General features: G+C 42.9%; 1 long non-coding RNA gene across 1 annotated transcript in view; it reads left to right on the top strand.

The window, feature by feature from the left end:
- The first annotated feature begins 7,042 nt into the window (after window positions 1-7,042).
- The window catches only part of LOC122461507, an 82,139-nt gene continuing 67,668 nt past the window's right edge, over window positions 7,043-21,513 (top strand). The window contains exon 1 of the long non-coding RNA XR_006283443.1: window positions 7,043-7,706. This is a non-coding gene — a long non-coding RNA (uncharacterized LOC122461507). The remainder of the gene's footprint in view (window positions 7,707-21,513) is intronic.

The following is a 21,513-nucleotide window of genomic DNA, read 5'->3' as shown; positions in this document are numbered from 1 at the left end:
CACCATCCACCTGCTCTGCTGTGAGTGGCATTTCGTTTTGCCATCTCAAGTGGGTGGAACTTGGCTTGTGGGTGGAGCATGAGAGTACCATCCGTTCCTTCTCCCACATTTAAATCCCTGGCCACTGCAGTCAGTGTTGGTTAGCTGTGTTTTACCTCAGGTTGGTAGTGACTTGGAAAGTATTTTGTTTTTTGTCGACAAAAATCTTCATGCAAATCCTTTAGAAGACATTTTGCTGTCAGTTTAAATTTGGTTTCATAATCCGTGGAGAGTTACGATATGCCAATACATGAAAACCATGATAGCATTGGTTTATACTATTTATGCTTGTCATATGCCATCGTTTAAATGCATGGCAATAGTAGGCCACATCCTTAGCTGGGGTAATTGTCATAGCTCAGTGAAGCTACATTAGCTTATGCCAGCTGAAGCTCTGGCCCAATGATGATGCTTTGTATCCATAAAATGCCTGTCATCCTAGGTTCTTATAACTGTGGATAGATATTATTCCCATTTACAGATGGGTAAACTGAGGCTCAGCACAGGCCAGATTTGGATCCCTTTGCTCTCACTGATAATAGTTAATAATACTTATTATTTGTATTGTAGTAGCTCCTAAGAGTGCCAGTGATGGACCAAGCCCCCATCGTGCTCGGTGTGGTACAAACACAGAACAAAAAGATGGTCCCTGGTCCAAAAGATTTCCAGTCTAATAACTAATGCCACAGGTAGCCCCTTTGAAGTGAGTCAATGTACTTGTAAAGCAACATGCTACTCACTGTGATCAAGAGTATCACAATCTGGTGCACAGCAAGCAGTAGAACTAGGAATAGCACTCAGGTCTCCCAGATCCCAGTACGGTTATATCTACATCAAAGATCATTCTTCATGATCATAGTGTTTCAATTGACAGTGAGTTGATAAAGTAGCACAGTAGAAATCATATAACAGAGCTCAACCAATCAATGAGTAAGCTAGATTGTGAAGTATATAATTCATTCTTATTCTTCAAAAACTGCAAATCTAATTTAAACACCCCCCAACCCACCCCTAGATTAACAAAGAGCTTGTTTAAAAATGTGTGGTCTAACCTTTAAAAAGAGACGCTTTTCAGACTAAATAAAGAAAAGGGGGAAAATATCTATATTCTGTTTTTTATGCTGCACCATTGTTTTGTGGATTTTTTTCCCCCCTGCCAAATTCAGTCTCTGTGCCCCAGTGGTGATGGTCTATAATATTAAGAGGGATATATATATTTTTATTCTTCTGTTTCCAGTAACATTTTGGATTATTTGTGTTCCAAGGAGAAGGTTGTTGACTTTCATTTGGAGCAATATTAATAATTTGACAGACCGACAGAGCAGGGGAAGAGGGCAAAGCGGGGAGGGAGAGAGAAATAAAGCATTCAGGTCTTTGTAACAGCTGATATTAGTAGGTATCAGGGGCTGCTTCTGTAAGAAATTTATTGAGTCCCATGAAAAATGCAGAAGGATTGGGAGCCCTGAGTATTCCATCAGTTAGTCAGACACAAATAAATTAAGGGTGGCCTACTTTCCTTGGATCAAGTGTGAAAGGGCGTTTGGCCAGTCTGTTACTGATCCATTTGTCACACCCACACGCACGCGTGCGTGTACAAGTGCAAAATTGGAAGGAGACATCTGAAGAGAACACCCACCCCCATTATTATATTAAAGGATATTGGGCCATCTGCAGATTGCTATAACCAAGTCTCTGAAATGGATTTCCTGTTACTAGGGAGTCTTACAGCTATTTTGATGGTATTGATTTTAAAGCAGCAGGCATTATAATGTTTCATTCCCTCGGGCCCCATATATGGTATTACCGTATGTAACAATAATACCTAGAGGCCCCAGCTGAGATCAGGGTGGGCCCCACTGTGCTAGGGCTATACAAACACATTGTAAGAGAGGTCCTGCCCCAAAGAGCTGACGGTTTAAATAGACAAGACAGCTGTATGAGGGGAAACAGAGGCACACGAAGGGGACGTGATTACCCAAGGTCACACACCAGGGCAGTGGCAGAGTCAGGAATAGAAGCCAGCTCTCCGCAGTTGTATTTTACAGCCCTATCCACTAGAAAACACTGCCTCTCTAAAGTATGACTGTTTTAACAAGAAATAGGTATCTATGATCTATTTAACTGGCCGATTACCTTGGTACCCGAACACTTATTCCTGTATGTGTTGTCATGGAATGGCTGCAGGGAATATGTGCCTGAATCTTTAGTGGTACTTGAACACAAAAACCAGTGTGGTTTACATGGGGTTAGGAATCCATGGGCCTGTTTCTCTTCTTACACCATTTCTACAATGGAGTAACACCAGTGATCTCAGTAGTTACTATGCTGGGATGAGTAAGATCAGCATCAGGCCCATGAGTTATAAGCCTTCCTTTGCCAACTGATCTGCTGTGGGGCTTTGGGCAAATGAAAGAGCCTCTCTGTGTTTCCATCCCCCCAGCTGTAAAACAGGTCTCACAACACCCCTCTGCCTTACGGGGACGGGGGGAGGGGTAGAGAAGGTTCATTTATGTGCAGACTTAAAGAGCTTTGAAGATGAAAAGTGCTCAGTATTGTTTTTATTATTATTCTCTTCCACAGGCGGGAATGCCCCCAGCTGAGCCATGGTGCTGAATGTGCAGATGCCCTGTCAATTCATGTTTTGAACCATCACGGGAGGCTGGACTTTGTGCCGGCAAATCTGTTTCAAAGTGCAGCTCCCCCTGGTGCTAATGATGCATGACGATGCTGGAGTTGTCCCTTTGTTGATGTACAAGTTCTTTGCCATGCACATAGGAACCGGCCAGAAGGAGGCAGAATGGCAGGAGTAGAAAAGGCTTCATTATCTCCCTGTTTGCTGTAAGAGGATGTCGGGGCGGGGGAATGCTATGCTGTGCCTCTAAGCCCAGAACTCACAAAATCAGAAGGGAGGCTATGGCCATTTTAAGTCACCTTTGTGCCCTTCCGATCCAGGATTATTCAAGGGGCTGCAGAGCCTCCTCAGGTAGTTTAGACAGCCTTGGAGGCTGCCTGTAATTTCTAAAGCGTTTTGTGCTACAGCCCAGCCCTGACGTGCCCTCCCAGGGCTTGGGAAGGGGGTCCTTGGACAACAGCCATACGGCTGTCCCTGGAGTGCATGTGCAGGGGAATCCTCCCCCATCTGGAACCACAGCTTTTTAGGGCCCCTTGGCACCTCTCCAGCCTTTTTTACCCAGTGTAAAAGGGCCAGAGCCGGGGTGAGAATCTCACCCCTGGCATTTGGGTGCTCAGAATGTTTTCCATTAATAACACGGATTATTCAGAAAACGCTGAATCATGGAAAGCAGCCCCAATAGCCAGGTGGGATGCCAGGGTTCTCCGTGGGACTGGAAGAAAGACTCCTGCTCCTCGACCTTCTCCCTGTCTGCTAGAGCAGCTCCGTGCACCTGCAGTGTCTCCTGTGGAAGACATAGGACTTGGCTGAAATGAATATTAAGGGGTTTCCTTCACTGAGGCTGCTGGACACAGACAGATCCTGTGGTTCTCTAGTCCCCAGACTGACAGCCTGGGCTGCTTAATGTTCCTATACAGGGTCTTCCTAAATCCTGGATTGAACAAGACAGTCATGGAAGGGATCGGTGTCTGCAACCCCCTGCTCTGCTCAAGGTAGTGGCTGGTGGAGTAATGTAGAATGCTAGGGTGATTGACTGAGCATACTCCCCAAATCCATCCCCTTGCCTTTTTGCATATGGGGAAACCGTACCTGTTTCTCTCAGTCTGGGGACCTCCTTACCTGGGGCCAGCGGGCAGAATTTATCCCAGTAAACAGGGCTGAGTGAGTTATTTGCTTTAGTCCTTTGCATGGTTGGGGATCCAATATTCTGCCTTCTCCTCTTTAAAACATCTTGGACTTGACTGCGATGTCACTGCACAGTAAGTCAGAAGTAAGCTCCGTTGAAGTCAATGGAGCATAAACACAGTGTAACTAAGATCAGAACCAGGCCTTTATGATAACTGAACTGACGTATCAGTTCGGAAGGTAGATGACATTCTGAAACACTTTACTTTGCTACTTATTCCCACTCTCCCCACCCAATATTCCACCTGATTAGAATACACAGAGCTTAATTACCTGTAAGAATTTGTCTTTGTTTATTAAAGTAAATAAATAAAAGGGACTAGAGGAGATGGAGTAGCCTGCTAATTGATTTTGAGTTGCTGGGAATTGTTTTTGGCAAGCTACTGTCTAACTATGCATTTCAACCAGCAAGACTGTACAGCACCATGTACTTCGGGGTCCAGCCAGTCCTCAACACCAGGACATCACTCAGCAGTACAGTAATTAACAGCAAGATGTGTCCCCCCCATTCTCGACAATAATGAGGGAGAATCTAAATACAGCTATGTGGGCTTTTTTTCTTCTTCTTCTTCTTCTTCTGACAAATAAAAATTCTGTCGTGAGACTTAAAACCAAACAGGGCTAAGGAGAGAGGCCTGGTGTGGTGGCCTGCCCCAGGACTGCATCCAGGAACTTCCGAGTTCTAATTCTGGTTATGACACTCAATCCCCATGTTACTGTTAACTTCTCTGCCTCAGTTTCCTTATGTGAAGTATCAAGATAACTAGTCTCATCTACCTCACAGGATTTGTAAGGAGGGTTAATAAATATATAAAGCATTATGAAGATCAATAAAACACCAGCAAATGTAGTGTAGCGAGCCTGGTAGCACATCACTAGATGCCACCTTATGGTGGAATGAAATAATTGGGACATAGGTCATTTTAGGAGGGTCAGGGACCAGATTATTGCCTGGCCAGCAGTGTGCACAATGTGACACACATTTGTATAGGAAAGTCCTATAGAATATAAGAAAAAAACCCCTTTTCTACAGGTGTTTTGGACCATCCTATAAAAGGTAACCAAAAATTGTATCTCCTCCTATAGAGTTCTCTAGGGTGGCTCAAAAATGTATAGACAGAAGAGATTTTTTTTTGGTATTTATTTGAGTAGGTTTGTATTGTAACTTTCATAAAAGCTAATTGTTTTGTTCCCTGTTCAGTTCTATAGGACGTTTTCATAGGGGGAAGTGACAGAGGGTAGGGTATGTAAGCAGCAGGATGGTGGCAGCAACCTGTGAGCTATACAGCTATACTTGGCAAGACACTGGGGCTGAGGTGCAGGGGCTTCTGTTTTGTGACCAAAGAAGGAGCACAGGCTGCATAGCAGAGGATGTAGGCCCACAAGGCAGATGGGAGGCTGACAGACAACAGGGAAACCTATGACTCCAGAGGCAGATCCAAATTCATGCCTAAGGCCCCCACCCTTCCCCAGAGAGAGGGGTGGACTTGAAGTGGCACCCTTAAGGACAATGGCAGCTTTGTACTTTCCTATTGGACATCCCATCTAAGGGCTTAATGAGGAATTATTCTGTACGTTCAATAACTACTCACTCAACCTTTGTTCCTCGGGTAGTATTACCCTTTGTTTCCTAGCCCTAGTAAAGATTGCCCCTTTACTAGTAGCTGTTTATTGGGATCCCACCAAGGGCTGGAGCCCAATGTTTGGAGGATCTGCTAAACCTGCCTTCTGCCTTGTGGTACATATAACATGGTAACAGTCCTCTGAAAAGAAACAATATACCATGAACTCACAGTGAAGTGAGGGGTTGTCTGTGTGAGAGAGAGCAAGAGGTTCTGAGGATCACCCCCACACGATCTGGCTGAGCTAACAGAATGGTCTCCTCCCCTCCACACCATGCTCTATTTCTAAGGTTCTATGACAAGGACAATATGTAACCCACACACCTCCTGGGTGTGGTGTTCTGTCCCATCCAGTGGCACCAAGACCACTTAGAGAGAGATTAAGAGTCTGCTCAACAGCGTTAGCTAAAGGCCATATGGCTTTTAGCTCATGAAGTAGAGGCTCATGCACTAAGTTGCAGAGGCGCCAGGTTCGATCCCACCCACCAATGACTGGGGTCTGTGGGCATTACAAATAGGAAGTGCTAAGACTCTGGAGTCCTATGTTGCTTAAGTCAGTAACCCACAGTTCTTCCCGCCCCCCAACCCCCCCCCCCGGGCCATTAGGGAAACCTGTGTAAACAATCCTGCCAGCCCTCTGGAAGACTTTGGGTAATATGATTGACAACCCCTACCCAAGTGTATTTAAATCTGCCTGCCTTCTTCTGCATACAATAAAACGACAGCAAAGATAGCTCCTTGAGACAAAGAGGGTGAATTTGGGTAGCTGGTGAAGAAGGAGGGGAGAGAGAGAGAGAGAGGAAGCAATTGAAAAACAAGCAGAATCTGTCTACTGAGTATTCCAGTTCAACAAAACAAATGTTCTCTTTACTGCGCCTACTCAGAAACAATTACACACAAACCTTTGCTGCTACAAAGCCGGAAATGCTGCTGCTATCGCTAAACCCTGGGTGGTTAACGCTGTATTGAGTCTGGAAGTGCGTGTGGCAGTCCCAAGTCAGGAATAAATACACTGAATGTTATAGTTCTACAATGCAAACGAATAGCCTGATACACTGGGTGCAGGCCTATCCGGCTGCTGTTTGTATTTTACGGTGCTATTTTTGTTCCACTTTCAGTGCCTTGAGGGGCCAACTTTCAGATTTGAGAACTTAAATCAGGGTGCCCAAGTCCACGTTTGGGTTCCTAAATGACACTTCTGTAGGGCTAGATCTGCCCCTGTATTAAGGCAGCTGTGCACTGCTTCACCAGCACTAAGATGCCCCAGAGCTAGCTAGCTCCCCAGCCTCTGGAAACTCTCCCCAGCGCGGAACCATTGCAGTGGCTCCTATCTGAGTGCAGGGGGTGTGGCTGGTGTTCCCCCACTCGCCATTATGGCTGTGTCCCTGTTACCCTTGGGGATACTGACAAAAGCATAAGTAAGAGCAGCCTGACAGAGGTTCTTTGGCTACATGAGCCCTGTGGCTTGAAGCCCTAGCAAGTAAGGAGCTCCTAGTGACACCTGTTGGTGCACAGGGAGAAGAGCAGCACAGAGCTGCTTGAGAACTTAGATGGACAGGGGCCCATAGGGAAGGGAGCTGTCTGTTGCCATCTGTTTTTGGGCAAGTGGAAATGGCTGAACGGGCCAGGCCTCATTTGCATATCTGTGATGTGACAGTTTGGGGAATTCTGGTGAAAATTCAGTTACGTTTTAAGTTTGGGAGCAGTAAAACATTATCATCCCTGCTGCGTAATGAAAGGATAAAAGAACTTCACCCTGACACGCCCGGGGTGAGAGGTCACTCTGAGCAAAACTGCAGTCTGGCGCAGATGGGTAGAGAAGCCTGGGCAAAGCTAGAAAGAGGTAAAAAGTGGTGATTGTTGGTTGCGGGAAGAATTTCTTTATAGCCAAGAATGTTGCTAAGAGGCAGATATGCTTTTAATTTCTCTTTGAAGACTCAGGGGAGCATGGCAGTAGATGGAGTGAAGTGATATACAACAAAAAGAGAGAGTTTCAAGCTGAGTAACGGTGCTGAGGTGGTTTGGGCTGAAGCAGCAGCAGCAGCAGCAGCTTCAGGGACTTTGAGGGACTCTGGTGAAGGTCTCCCTTACCAACAGGACCAGTAATGAAATCACTTGAGCTGGGTCAGGTGATAAGAGCTCCTGGAGCAAGCTAAGCAGCACTTCCCTTAGGGGCTGGAGATGGACCTGCCTGAAGTTTGGACTCCGTCAACCCTGGACAACAAACTGTGAGTGGGGAGTAGGGGTGGAAGAAGTGGCTAATGTGAGAATGCATTGCTTCAGTAGCCACTCACAGAGAGGAGTGGAAGTGAAGATTATTGACAAGACATCCTGAGGGGTAGGAGGGAGTCTTCTCTAATAGATATTGTTGGTTTATTAATTGCTGGCTTTTCCAAGTTTATTCTGTGCTTTCTCCCTTCCTCCCCACCCCCAGACATTATTTGTTTTGGACTCAGTGCTTGTGAGGGGGAAGTACTGCCTATCCAGTGTGTGTAGGAGAGGTTTCTGGATGGGGCACAAGCTGGTGGTGTTTTCAGAAGGAACCCCTAGATAATTGAACCTGGCATTTTTTGCTGCTGACAACAGGTGGCAGAGGGGTTATACATTCATTATCTTTCACAGATGGGTTTGCTGTTTGAGCTCCCTAACCTAGTATGAATTCATGAATCAAAAAATATGAATTAGTGATGGGAAGAAACTCGTGTGTGATAGCTCAAGTGTGACTGGCGAAGGTGATGTCTTAAGATTGTTTCAGTTAACCGTCATTCCCTGGCAATGCCTGTTGTCTGATTATCAAGCCTGCAAGTGTGAACGAAGTCTTTCCTCAAAACCCATCTAAATTTTGCAAAGTTCCTTGATTGGAAAATAACATTGATATTTAACTGGAAAATTTTTGATTGCTTAATGTCAGTTGCACCTTTCCTTCTACTGCATAAAATGTAATGAATAAGGAAAGTTTCTGCAGGACTTAGGAATGCATTCAAAACAAGTCAATTTACTGTCTGGTGTACATTTAAAGCCAGAAGGAAAAGCAAAATCTTCAATTATGTTACTATTGTATCAGGGCTGCCTTTTATGTTGGATTTATCTGCTGTGGGTATTACTGTTGTTTTCTGTAGTGAGTGTCTATCCATAATAACTTGTATAGGGACTAAACGAAAACAGCCTCATTACTCGCAGAGAGAGCCTTTTGCAGCATATAATCGAGTAGAAGGATGGGGAAAGTTTGATCATGTTGTTAAAGGGCTGGATGGGGATTCATAATTCTTTGTGTATGTAACATATTTTGTGTCAGGAATATACATGTTGTGTGAATAAAAGGTATCACAGTAATTTCAGTGACACAGTCTGATGCCCCATGCTTTACTGTGGTCTGATGAGGAAAGGACATCTGGGATGGAAAGGGAAATGTAAATGAAAGGTGACCCTCTGAGGGAGCATTGCTTATTTCCAGGGGGCTGCAGGACATACGCAGCAATGTGCCAATATGATCTCCATGAACCTAGTCAGTTGCAATGGATGTGGGGAGAGGGGCATGTGCAGAGTCTTTCTCTGTGTTATTTTTACTGCACCGTCTATAGCGTATTGCCTGGAGGGTGCTAGTGAGTGATATAAAGTTTCAGTTTGAATTCTCGTCTCTGGACTGTTTGAAAACCATTAGATTCAGCTTCCACTAGAAAGAAGAGCATTGTAATTGAGATGAAATAGTCCTTTTTTCTGTTCACAGCATGTGTTCATTTGCCCAGGCAGAAACCATTTCCGCTCTGCTTTCCACTTGTTTCTAAGGTCTGTTCTTTATTTTCTTTTTCTGTATTGGTGTTTTGTAATAACACAAGTAGCTCAAGGCAAATAACATGTTTCAAAAGCAAATATACACTCCAGCCAGTGGCAGATTCCTTCAGAGATATGGAAATGAGGAAGCAAAAGCCTGGACTCTGTGGAGAAAACAAAGCCCTTCCACCTCTGGGGAAGATGATCCTGAGAGGTGCTGAGCACCCTCACCTGGAAGGGGAGCATGCCCTTCTGCTTGCATAGGACCAGATGGAGCTATGCCAATTATACCAGCTGAGGATCTGGCCTATAATGTGCTCTGTGCCAAGACCTCACTCAGTGCTGGACCTACGACCAAGCCTAAAGTTTATTTGATTATGACACGTAGGCTGCATTCTAAGTTCCACGCAGGTTACCTTTTATTAACCATTGAATCAAACAGGATTTCTCTAGGTCCTTTTCCATACGTTTGCACTGGCCCACCTAGCTGGCTCGAGGCCCTGGAGTCCCAACTCTACTCCCACCTTAGGATAAAAAGGGAGGGGACGGAGATAGAGGTTATGCTCTCATTGTGGGAGCTCTCCTCCAAAGAAGCCATCTCTCTCTTGGATTCTATGTTTCTGGGCATACCACCTGCAGGAGGAGGAGTTACAAAACCCATCTTCTTAATAAAAGGGCCATTTCTTTTTATTTGACCACTTAGAATTTCACCCCCAGTTTAAATCCAGTTTTGGTTGGAAAGAGACTCAGTGATGTTCACTAAAGCTTTTGTGGCAACTATAAAGACAATGTATTGTTAACAAACCTCCACGTTCACTGCTCAGGTTGCGTGCTCCTGTGAGATAACAGGAGATGTATAAGCATTATTGGATTAATTATCAGTTGACTGGATCTGTACTATAAAAAGCACCAGCTACTATATAACCTAGAATGGCTGTGAGCATCTGCTGATAAATGGCTCTATTCAGAAATAAGAGGATGTTAGTGTCTGATAGCCTTGGTGTGCCATGCATTAAGGGATCAAATTTCTTCAAAAGTAATCCTACCTTGAGACTGCTGTAATGGAAAATTAGGACTGGTGAGGCATATAGAAGGGAATGGAGCTCTGGTGCCCAATGCTCTAAGAGACAACACCCATAACACAGGTGATCAGCTGGTACTGTGTTCTCGTTTTTGCAATTTAAATTTGGTCTGGCAATTTCTAGGAGGGTTGAAAGACAAGCCATTCAGAACAGCTGTTTGCTGTCTCATGTTCCATGTGGAATTAGCACAAAGTTTCCTGAGATGAACAGATACAGCTACTGTGTTTCTCTACAACTAGTTTGGGAAGGATGTTCATTTCACACTCAGTATAATCCCATTTACAGGCCTGCTCAAATTGATTTACCTTCATGCGCAAGGCTGCAAGGAGAACTTGGGCAGGGTTTAGCCCTGCACCAATGGCACCTTTGTGATACAGAAAAAAGTTGTCCTGGCTTTAAAGCTCGTAATCTCTCAGCCCTGCTGGGTCTGGAAATGGGTGGCCAGATTTTCAAAAGAGGTCAGCATCCACTAATGGGGTCAGGTTCTAAATGGGAGCTGAGCTCTTTTGAAAAATCAAGCTCAGTAGCTTTATCCCAAGAATGTTCTCAGCTTCCCTGTGGAACACACAGTGTTCCCTTCTAACCCTGGAAGGGCCCCAAATCATGGTCTTTTGTCAGGGGATGAAGTCCTGGCCCCACTGAACTCTGTGACAAAACTCCTATTGACTTCAGTGTGGCCACCATTTCGCTCATGATGTCTTTAGAATAGAGGGTTTTTAAAAAAATCTTTGTTAGATGTCTCAATGGCTCCTTCTGAGCCCTGTGTGACTGTGCTTGTGGTAACTAAGAAACCCGGCTTTACAGATGCAGGGATAAAAATAAATAGTACGAAGAATATTTTTAACTCTCTAAAACATTTTTCAAATTTGTTTTTCTGTAACATAGGTAGCATATCCAAGATACATGATGGAGTAAGGTGGTATAAAGGTATTATCAGCCTGAGTTTTAAATAACTCCCTTCTCACCAGTACTGAGAAATACACGTATTCCCAATTCATGGCGATAAACATTTGTACCATCTTGCATTCCATACCTATTTGTTTCTCCCACCACAGCTATTGCAATCTACATCACACAGGCGTAATAGGCCATGCATCAATGGAGGATCTGGCCGTATATGTTTTAATAATTCACATCACTATGTTTTGTTCTTTACCTTGACACTGCATTCTTATAGTCACCTGCAGGTTTTCCAAATTACGATGTAAACGCTGAACAGTTGCTTCACTAGACTGTAGTAAGAGCTATTATTTGAATGCTACTCTATTGTATTTCTTTCTTCAAGAGAAGGGGCACTGTTTATGCCAGTTATAACTCTTTCTAATGGCCTTGTCCATTTTCAGCAATTTTCCCACTCCGGCAGTTGAGCAAACAGAAAATTATCTAATTTAGTGAAGCATAGAATAAAGAGTAACTGTATTTCTAGTGTCCATTCATATATTTTCTGCTACCAGTACCTATATTTTGTCCACATATCAATGAGAGATACCGGAATGGACATTTTTATCCCATGCCAATTATACTAATGTTTAAGTTTAAATCTGTGATGCTCTAAAGATTAGAGTGGATCTTGTTTATTTAAAGGAGCATTGATGAGGCCTGAAAAATGATCTTGTTTCCCCTGATCTTGTATCTGTTTGCTAAGTTCATGTGACTTTTGAGTCCAGCGTCCCAAGTTTCATTCCTGAGGGAAAATAATCCCAGTTCAAGTAGCCAAGCATTCATGAACAGTCCTACAATAACGAAACTGGGTGTAGCTTAGCTTTCACAAGCACTGCTGTAATAACTGAGAGATGGAAGAAACCTTTGGGTAAGAAGCTTTCATTTTCAGTCTGAAGCTTCCTAAAGATCAGTATGAACTGTGGGGGGAAAAATAGGATTTTCAAATTGAGGAAGCTACTTTGACAGTATCCTTTTCACATCACTTTTTCCAAGTTCAGAAAAGTTTAACACTTCCACCCACCCCCGAAGGGGTTTAGAAATGAGTGAAAGATTGTTTTAGTTGTTGCCTTTGTTCTTAGTTGTTGTGCCACATGACTGATAAGACTTAATGTCTTCCAGCTGTTAATCAAAATGATATACAGGATATTAAAGATCATTTGTGCTGCTGTTAACTACAGGAGGCTCCAAATGCACTTGGACTGCTGTCTTTTCCAATTAGACTCAAGAGAAACTATATGCATACAGTATTTCTATCCCAGCATAGCCAACTGATTCAGTGGGTCACAAGGGTTATGGAGGAAGGAAGCCCATTCCATTGAGCTCTGTGCTGGGACTCTGGTGCAGCAGAGAACTAGAAAAGGCAGCCGTGCTGTATCTGTTACCCTCTTCACTGTCAATTCTTGCCAAAGAAAGCAAGGGGCTTCCTGCCCAAGACTGGCTCTGCCTTTGAAGCTGACAGAGAGGTTGGCTTCATAGAATATCAGGGTTGGAAGGGACCTCAGGAGGTCATCTAGTCCAACCCGCTGCTCAAAGCAGGACCAATCCCCAAATTTTGCCCCAGATCTCTAAATGGCCCCCTGAAGGATTGAACTCACAATCCTGGGTTTAGCAGGCCAATGCTCAAACCACTGAGCTATCCCTCCCCCCAAGTGGCCTTGTCTCTGGAGGTGCTATTGTAGCCCATCCATACTTCATGGACTCACCCCACGGAAAAGCTATGGGGATGCTGCAACACACGCTGCAGTAAATGGCCGCCGGAGTTGAAACTTAAAGGAGAGAAGAGGAAGTGTGCCACAACTCGCATCTAATCCTCCAAATCGCTCACGTGAAGTTGAAAGGTTTGTCGCATACATACAAGGGACAAAATATATCCATGACATACAGCTATGGAGAGACACATTCAGAACCCACCCCAGGAAATGAAAACATTATTATATGATGGTAGTAGCTAGAGACCCTGACTCAATGATGCTGGAACAATTTATATAGTGGGGGTGCTGAGAGCCTTTGAACCAAACTGTAAACCCTGTGTATGGTGGAAAACCACTGCTGCATCCCCAGCACCCACAGTTCCAGCACCTCAGATCATATACTTATAGCGCTAAAAACACCCCCCCACACACACACAGTGACTGACCCAAAGGGCTTACAGTCTTAATAGACAAAGGAAGTCCTATTAGAACCATTTTAAGATGGGGAGCTGAGACACAGAGAGGTTAAGTGACTTGTGCAAAGTTATGTAGAAAGTCTATAGCAAAGTCATGAACTGAACCCCAATCTCTTCAGTTCCAGACTAGTGCCTTAGCCACAAGACCATCCTACTCCTCCATGCTATAGTCAAACACCAGCACTGCACGTGCTATATCCTGTACTCAATACGACACAGCTGTGTGGAAGCTCAATAAGGATGCTAAGTAAAGCTCTCAAAAACCAGGAAGTGCCCAAGATAAGATCACGCACAGTCCCAACTTTGCCCTCTACTTACTGCCTATGCAGAACAATACAACCTTTGATTGCATTCTATTCCCCCTCTCACTATCTCATTCATGTGCAGGCTAGATGGTGCAGAGTAAATGAGGTAGCTGGTCAATATTTAGGGCTCGTCTACACAGGGATACTTAGGAAAGTTAATCTGAATTAACTAAAGATGTGAATTTAAAGTGGATTACTTAAACTTCATTAAATCCCTGTGTGGACACTCATTCAGAATTAAAGTGGCCTTACTTTGGCTGAGTTTAATTCACTTTGATTGATTTGGATTAATTCACCTTTAGTTAATTTGGATTAATTTTCCTGAGTGTCCATGTGTAGATAAAACCCTTATTTTTATCCTCACTATTCCCTGCACATCTCCTAACTTATGCAGGGACCCATTTGTGTAGTTACTATTCAGAATAAAAAAGCATTGGGTTGGGGAGTCTGGACCACATGCAGACATGCATTGACATTGGACACCTAATTTGCATGCACAGTTATTGGACTTGTAGTTATAAATCAGGTATTTGTTAATATCTAATGGTCTGCTAAATATGGATTTGGATGTGTGCTGCAGTAATTGCACTAGCAAGTGAGATGTGCATTTTTGAGCAGGGCATTGGCCTTTTGGTCTTTGAAAACCAGACATTAGAAGCCATTCCAGAAAGTGGGATTATCATAAATGGGCAAAATGGGAAAATTATTATTCCCATGAGACCTACATATTTGCTTTTCCTGATGTCTTCTGGTTCAAATCTAGAACATTAATATTGCATAACCATAAAAGTGAACAAAAAGAATTACCCCCTCCCCCTGCCCATTCGTAATAATTTTACCATTTAAATAGTTCCCAAATAGTCTTGGATGAATACACTTTTAAGTGATTGGTATGGGGACTAGTATAATGAACACCATAATAAGAGAACAAAAATAAGAAAGCATGCGTGCATGCATTTCATGGCAGTGCATCTGGGGATTAGAACTAGGGACTGAAAACCCAGGAATCCTGATTCTGTTTCAATCTCTGCCACTGATTTGCAGTGTGAACATTACCAAACCACTCAAACGGCCTGTGCCTTTGTTTCCCCACTTGTAACCTGAATATAGTGATAACGTATACATGGCTTAATAGAGCTGGTCCCTTCATTAGATTTTCTCTGGGAACTGATTTAGCCTAAATAATTGTGAATGGTAATGACTGTTACTCTCTTGGGACAGCACTAACAAATTCCACTTCGCAAGGACATGTTTGGATAGTGCCATGTTGTTTAATTGGTGTTTAGCCACTTGTTAAATAAAGGAACAAGGTACAGATTCTTACACTTATTTCACATCGTTTTAGCATTCCTGTCGTGCAACATCTAAGCACTGTACAATAAACAACACACAAAATGTAAAAATAAGTCAAAGTAGCCCACCCATCCCCGAAAAGCTGAGCAATAGATCTCGAGGCTGATTTTTAAAGGAATAAGAAATTAAGATGAAATGTGGGATTATTTTTATTCCTATATCAAATATTATGTCATTTACTCCGGTTAGTCTTTCTTTTCACTATTTAAATAAAAAGATCATTTTTAAAAAACGGTGTAGTCTTTTGGCCCTGATTCAACAAATCACTTAACTATGTGCTTATGTCATTCTGGAGTCCATTTAACACGTGCTTAACTGCTTTGCAGAATCAGTCCCCTAATTCAGATGATCAGCTCTGAAATAAGTGGGTTCTCCTAACTTAATAAGGGTTCTTTGGGGATTAGTTAAGTATAGCTTGTAAAATGCTTTGAGATCCTCACAGGGAAGGTGATACCAATTCACAAAATGTAATTACTCAGAGGCATGCGGGGGATGGTTTCTAGCTGCGTGAAAGCAGAGGAGGAGGGGTAAATCAGATCAGAAAAATAGCTACCCTGGTGAAGCTCACTGGAAGGAAATGGGAGCCGGGATAGAGCTCCAGACCTGAAGCAAACCACTTGGTCGTGCTGTGTTGAGCCTCACCTAGCATGATAAAATACAGGGCATCGCCATGCAATTAGGAAAGCTGTGTGGGTCCAGAAGTGAAGCAGAGATCTGGGAAGCAGCAGAATGTTTCCGAGCAACCGTGTCAATGGATTGTGGAGAAAGCATTGCTGTCTCTGTCAGTCGTGGATGATGCAAAGGGGAGCCCAGGGAACGGTCCAGGAAGGGCCTGCTTGTTTGGTGACTGGGAAGAAAGTTGAACAGGATGCACAGATATGCTGCCCCAAGGAACGCCCCTGCAGAAGTCTGTCTTTACTCCATATTTCCTACCTGCAGCCATGGGCAGTCTGAAATGTAAGCAAAAGCAACGGAGTAACAAAGTTATTTATGTTATTAACTGAGACCAATAAAAACCAGAGGTGACAGAGATCCATAAGTATGTAAAGAATGTAGACACTGATATTTGTGCTTGTTTGTATTATGACAGCACCTAGAGGCCTCAGCCAGGATTGGGGTCCCTCTGGTCTAGGTGCTGTGCAAACACACAGTAATAGAGATTCCCTGCCCAAAGTGCTTAGTCTAAACGCCCAAGACAAAGATGGGGAGGGAAACTGAGACCGTTTAAGTAACTTGCCCAATGTCGCACAGCAGGACAAAGGCAGAACTAGGAATACAACTCAAGTTTCCTGACTATCAGGCCTAATAATTAAATAACAGAGCTTCTAACACAGCTGTAACAAAAGTGGAGAGGATTAGTTGACATTTAGGGTGCTCCATCTCTCCATCAGTCAGGCGGCTCAACTCACTGCTTAGAACACTTGAGTGTCTCTGAAAAATTGTTACCACTGAGGAAATGATTGATTGTTGCATTGTCCTTGAAATGGTTGATTTCATCCATGTAGAAACAGTTTTTCTGGCAGAGCCATTTTGCTGTGTTCATGGATGGCACACTTTACAGCCATGCACTCTGGGAGCAGCTACCCAGCATTGTTGTAATGAACAGGGGCTTTTGGAAAGATTCTAAATTTGAGACACTCCGTTCTGGGATGAACTTAGGAGGAATGAATACTGTCTGAACCAAAGCAGCTGCCATGTTTGTGGCTTCTGGCCTACAATATAGGAGAGCACAGCAAGACTTGAGATGAACATCTCAGAAAGACTTGAGCGGAAGACTTAATTGCAGCCAACCAATGGTTATAAAATAGCTGGACAGTAGCTGTATGGACGGAAAGTATTGTACAAGCATTGTAAGCTCAGAGCATTCTAAGCAATGGTTTGTTGTGGTGCCTTTTCATCGGCCTTTGAACGATATCCTCCCTTAGTGAAATATAATTCATTCTAACCCTCTTCCTGCCCATGACAATTTCTCTGTGTTAGAAAAAAAACAGATGATCTTTTCCCTCAGTTCAGTTGTTGCAATCTGTCCAGCTCATCAGAGCCAAGCACCAGGATTGTACTTACAAAGACACTGAGCATCAAAGTTAAGAGGGGAGCTTGCAATTTCAAAATGAAAGTGTAAACCATTCCCCTGAAACTTTCAGAATGCTGAACTAGGAGCATAGGGGTTTATTTCATGGTCACTTTGATCGTTTTCTTTAGAACACCCAATCCTGTGAGGTGCTGAGTGCACTCTGCTAGGAACTGAGGGTCTTAAACTTCCAGCGAAGCTGGTAGGAGCAGAGGAGATGCTAAAACACACATAATGGGGTCCCATAGTACTAATTTTGACATTATAAAGAATTCTTATAGAGGAATAGCCTTACAAGGTAATTGACAGATCATAGGGCCCCTTGCATGTTAAAAGCTCAAGTACCTGATAGACTTAAAGGCTGTAAATTCATCCACATCTAACATAAAGCTGGTGCATTAAAATAAGAACTGAGAATAGCAAATGGGTTTACAGTCTCTCACATAATACCTCTGTGCAATCTTTTTTTCCTACCTTCTGAAATCTTATTAACCTTCTAGAGATTTTTCTTTTTTTGATTGTTTGGTTCCTACCAAGTCCAAATAAGTCTAAGATGTGTGATGTCCCAGGAAACCCCTTGGAAGTATTTCATATATGCTCTTTAAAATACTTTTATAGAATAACTGCACAGGACAGGAAGAAGCATCTGCTGGCTTTCTCTGATTTTGATCACTAGAAAACTTAAATTTATGCTAGGTTCACTTTGCATGAAAATATTGAAAGAAAAGAGAGAAATTCTCCCATCCTTTGTCCTGCCTATTTAGATTGGGTTGGGGACCATCTCTTACTATGTGTATCTACAGTGCCCAGCCCAACAGAGCTCTGATCTCCATTGGGCCTTCTTGGCATTATTTTAATAATAATAATTTCAGTTAAATTGAAATAAAAAGTAGCTTGTTGAAATTGTAAAGGAGTCCAGCTTTGCATTGCAACACATAGCCATAGTTCCACCTGAGGGATTCTGATGGTCTCATGGTACCCTGTGCAGATAAGTGATGTGGCATTCCTAGCTGCTCAGTGGCTGAGGTAGGTGCCATACCAGTGCACAGGCACCCTGTAGCAACACTATAGTCAACTTCCTCGAGCCCTAGAGGAGAACTGCCCTGATCTACCCATAGCAATGTGTCCGAGCACAAACAGGAAAGCAGGGCATGAATCCATATGCCACCAGGTTCCCATTGTGGCCTGACTTACTATATATTTTGCCTCCCGCCATGCAAGTAGGGATTGCCCCTCATTTATCCTTTTCCCCAAGCTAGTTCCCCAATCTTCTTCTGCCACCCCACTTTAGTTTGTATTGCCTCTTGCTGATATTTTCCCCTTGACCCTTCCTACCAACCACACTGTAAGAATGCAAAATCATTCCAAGCTTTTACAGTTTGTGCACCATTGCTGCACAAGGTCACTGAGATGGCACAAGCTGCCTGCAGCTGTTATGGGAACATTCTGCAACAACGTATTACAGAAATGTCAAGCCAAAAGGAGATTTATCGTGAATGTTTTAAAGTGGGCTAAAGGACTTTTCTTAGGCAGTGTCTCTGGCAGCCATGGATCCAAATCATGAAGTTCAGATCCTGACCTGTACCCAAATTACAACTTTCCCCAGAGTTTTTTGGATGTTCTGGTTCTTTGAAAAGGTCCAGAGGCTTTGCTTGTTTTCCAGCAAGTAAGGAGTTAAGTCCCTGCTAGGTCCTCTCTCAAAGACAGTAAAAAAGCCAGGGCTGATTATGGAATATCAAATGAGGCTTTAGCAGAAAATACAGGAACTCTATTAAAATTGGTGGTGGTGGTGGTGGTTGGTTAATTAATTTATTTTATTTATATTATAGTAGCCCCTAGAAATTCCATTTAAGCTCTTTTGTGTTAGGTGGTGCTGTACAAACACATAAGCCAATAAGCTTACAGTCTAAACAAAGGAGACAGACAAAGGGCAGAGAAAAGGAGATCTTATCCCCATTTTGCAAATGGTGAACTCAAGCACAAAGAAGTTAAGTGATTTGTTCCAAGTCATGCAGGAACTTTTCAATAGAGCCAAGAATTGAAGCCAGATCTCCTGACTCTTAATCCAGGGCCTTAAGCAAAAGGACATCTTGTCCTTCTCTGATTTCATCCCATTGTCCCCCACACTCATTGCTGAGATAGGTACAGGTTATGAAATTCTTACCTAATCTGGCCTCCCCTGTATTTCAAACGGGATTCAGCTCCAGTGCACCAAGATCTCTACATGGGACTAATTATGAAGTCATTACCATGCCTCCATCATAATTATAGGTCAGATCATCTGGGCAAACATTCCCATTGATGTCAATGGCAGTTTCACCAGAGTGAGGTCAGAAGGACCTGACCATACATTTTTGTTATCAGTAATTCATAAATGACGTATTGTTGTTTGTGCCATGGAAATATTTTTCTGTTATTCCTCAGAATCACTTTATCCTCCCACAACCAGAACCTCTGCTGCATGAGTGGTCTTTGCATGTGTACACTTAAATCTGGAGGTGTGATGAATAGCTGGGAGGGCAACTGGATCATGGAGGAAATTGGTTTTCTTTCCTGACATCTTTATTTTCTTTTAAGATGCTCAGGCAATCTTGATGCGTTCAGTGAAGACATCTATTTGCATGAAATGCTACAGCATGCACCTGTCTCCTGGAATGTGAGAGTGTGCACATGTCATTCGGATTTGCTCTGTCTCTCCATTAATGGACATTGTCATCCATGCAGGGATGAACTATACATTTTTCCTATTACAACATGCTTAAGATTCAGGGCCAGATCTTCAGCTGGTATCATTTGATGTAGCTTTGTCAGAGTCAATGGAGCTACTCTGATTTACACCATCTAAGGATCTGGTCCTATATTTGGAACTGAGTTTCCAAGAATGAGCAAAAAAATAGTGGCCATTTGGCTGTAGAGTGGCAATGCTAACTTAAAAATAAAAATCCAAGCAAAAATGTTGGCTGTCTTGGTATTTAAGTTCCAGCTATGGCATTACATACAGGACCTGGATGTAACCAGATGGAATGAGCAATGCACGTTTAATCTGATGAATAACCTAACATTTCCTTTTCCTTCTGCAGAGTGAAAATCATTAAGACTTTTATATTTATTTTCAAATGAATATCTCTTAGCCTTTTCTAATGCTCCCATCACTTACTTTAGTATCCAGAAGCCAATATAAATAATCCCTTCTGCAGAGTATCTTCATAAGACTCCATTCATTTTAAGAAACGAAGAGAATAAACCTAGTTATTGTCTGAATAATCACTGGTTTCTTGATGGAGACAAGCACATTCCCATATGATGATTTTCCTTGCTCTGTGGCGATTAGATTATGATGAAAAGTGACGTTAAGTGATGAACTTGGTATGGCTTTAAAAAAGTGGCTATTCAATGATTTTATTTTTGTGTGTTGGTGGAATGCATTCGCCCCATATGAAGGATGCTGAAGAACACTTGAAAATCTAAGTGCTGTGAGAGATGAAGGGGTCATGCACACACCCTCAGACATGCATGTCATCTTTGTACCCTGTCCCTACTTCTTGGAATTCATTAGAAACCTGGAACTAAAGGAAAGTGGTGAATGAAGGCTGTATTTTGAGTGACACTGTGGTGAATTTACAGTGAATTTGGAATAATTCATAGGTTCAGGTCAAGTGGATAATAGATAAGACTGAATTGATTTTGCATAGTACTGTCAACTACACGTGAGGCCAGATCAAAACTTCAGATTAAGCCACAGCTGGGGAGGAGTTCACAGTACAAATTATGCTCTAGATCTGAATTTTGCAAATGTCTCATTTCTTTAACCAAAACTCTGGAGCTGATCATCCCCAAATGTTGGGGTGTTAGATGTTTCTACTTTCAACCAGAAACCAGGACAAACATGACCATTTTGGCTGAGTTACTCTTTGCTTATTTGGGTTCATTTAAAGTTCAAAATGAAATTCTCAGGATAAAAACTCTGCATGGATCAAAGCCAAAAAAAAAAAAAAAAGGCCTTCCCAGGAGTGAGGCCTTCTGAATGAAACCCACTGCATCCAAGGAGTTCAAATAAATGTTTGAAAACAGCCAGAACCTCAAACCCAACTTCCCTTGAACATTGCGGGTGTTCAAACCCTGATCCATCATGACCAGAACACTGAATCCAAACCCTTTTGATGACTCCTGAACTTTTAGGAGAACTCAGTTTCTGATTTGAGCTTTACAGCCTAGTTCACTCTATGTAATGGAACCCTGAATTAGGGGAAGTACAGACTCAGAACCAGATTCTGTGCCGCAGACCCATCTCCTGGAACAGTGCGATCCTATTTAATCTCCCTGCACCCTTCTTCTTCATGCACA

Source organism: Chelonia mydas, chromosome 8 (genome assembly GCF_015237465.2).
Source record: "Chelonia mydas isolate rCheMyd1 chromosome 8, rCheMyd1.pri.v2, whole genome shotgun sequence".
Lineage (NCBI taxonomy): Eukaryota > Metazoa > Chordata > Testudines > Cheloniidae > Chelonia > Chelonia mydas.
The sequence above is the reverse complement of the archived record's forward strand: the minus strand, read 5'-3'. Positions and strand labels throughout refer to the sequence as shown.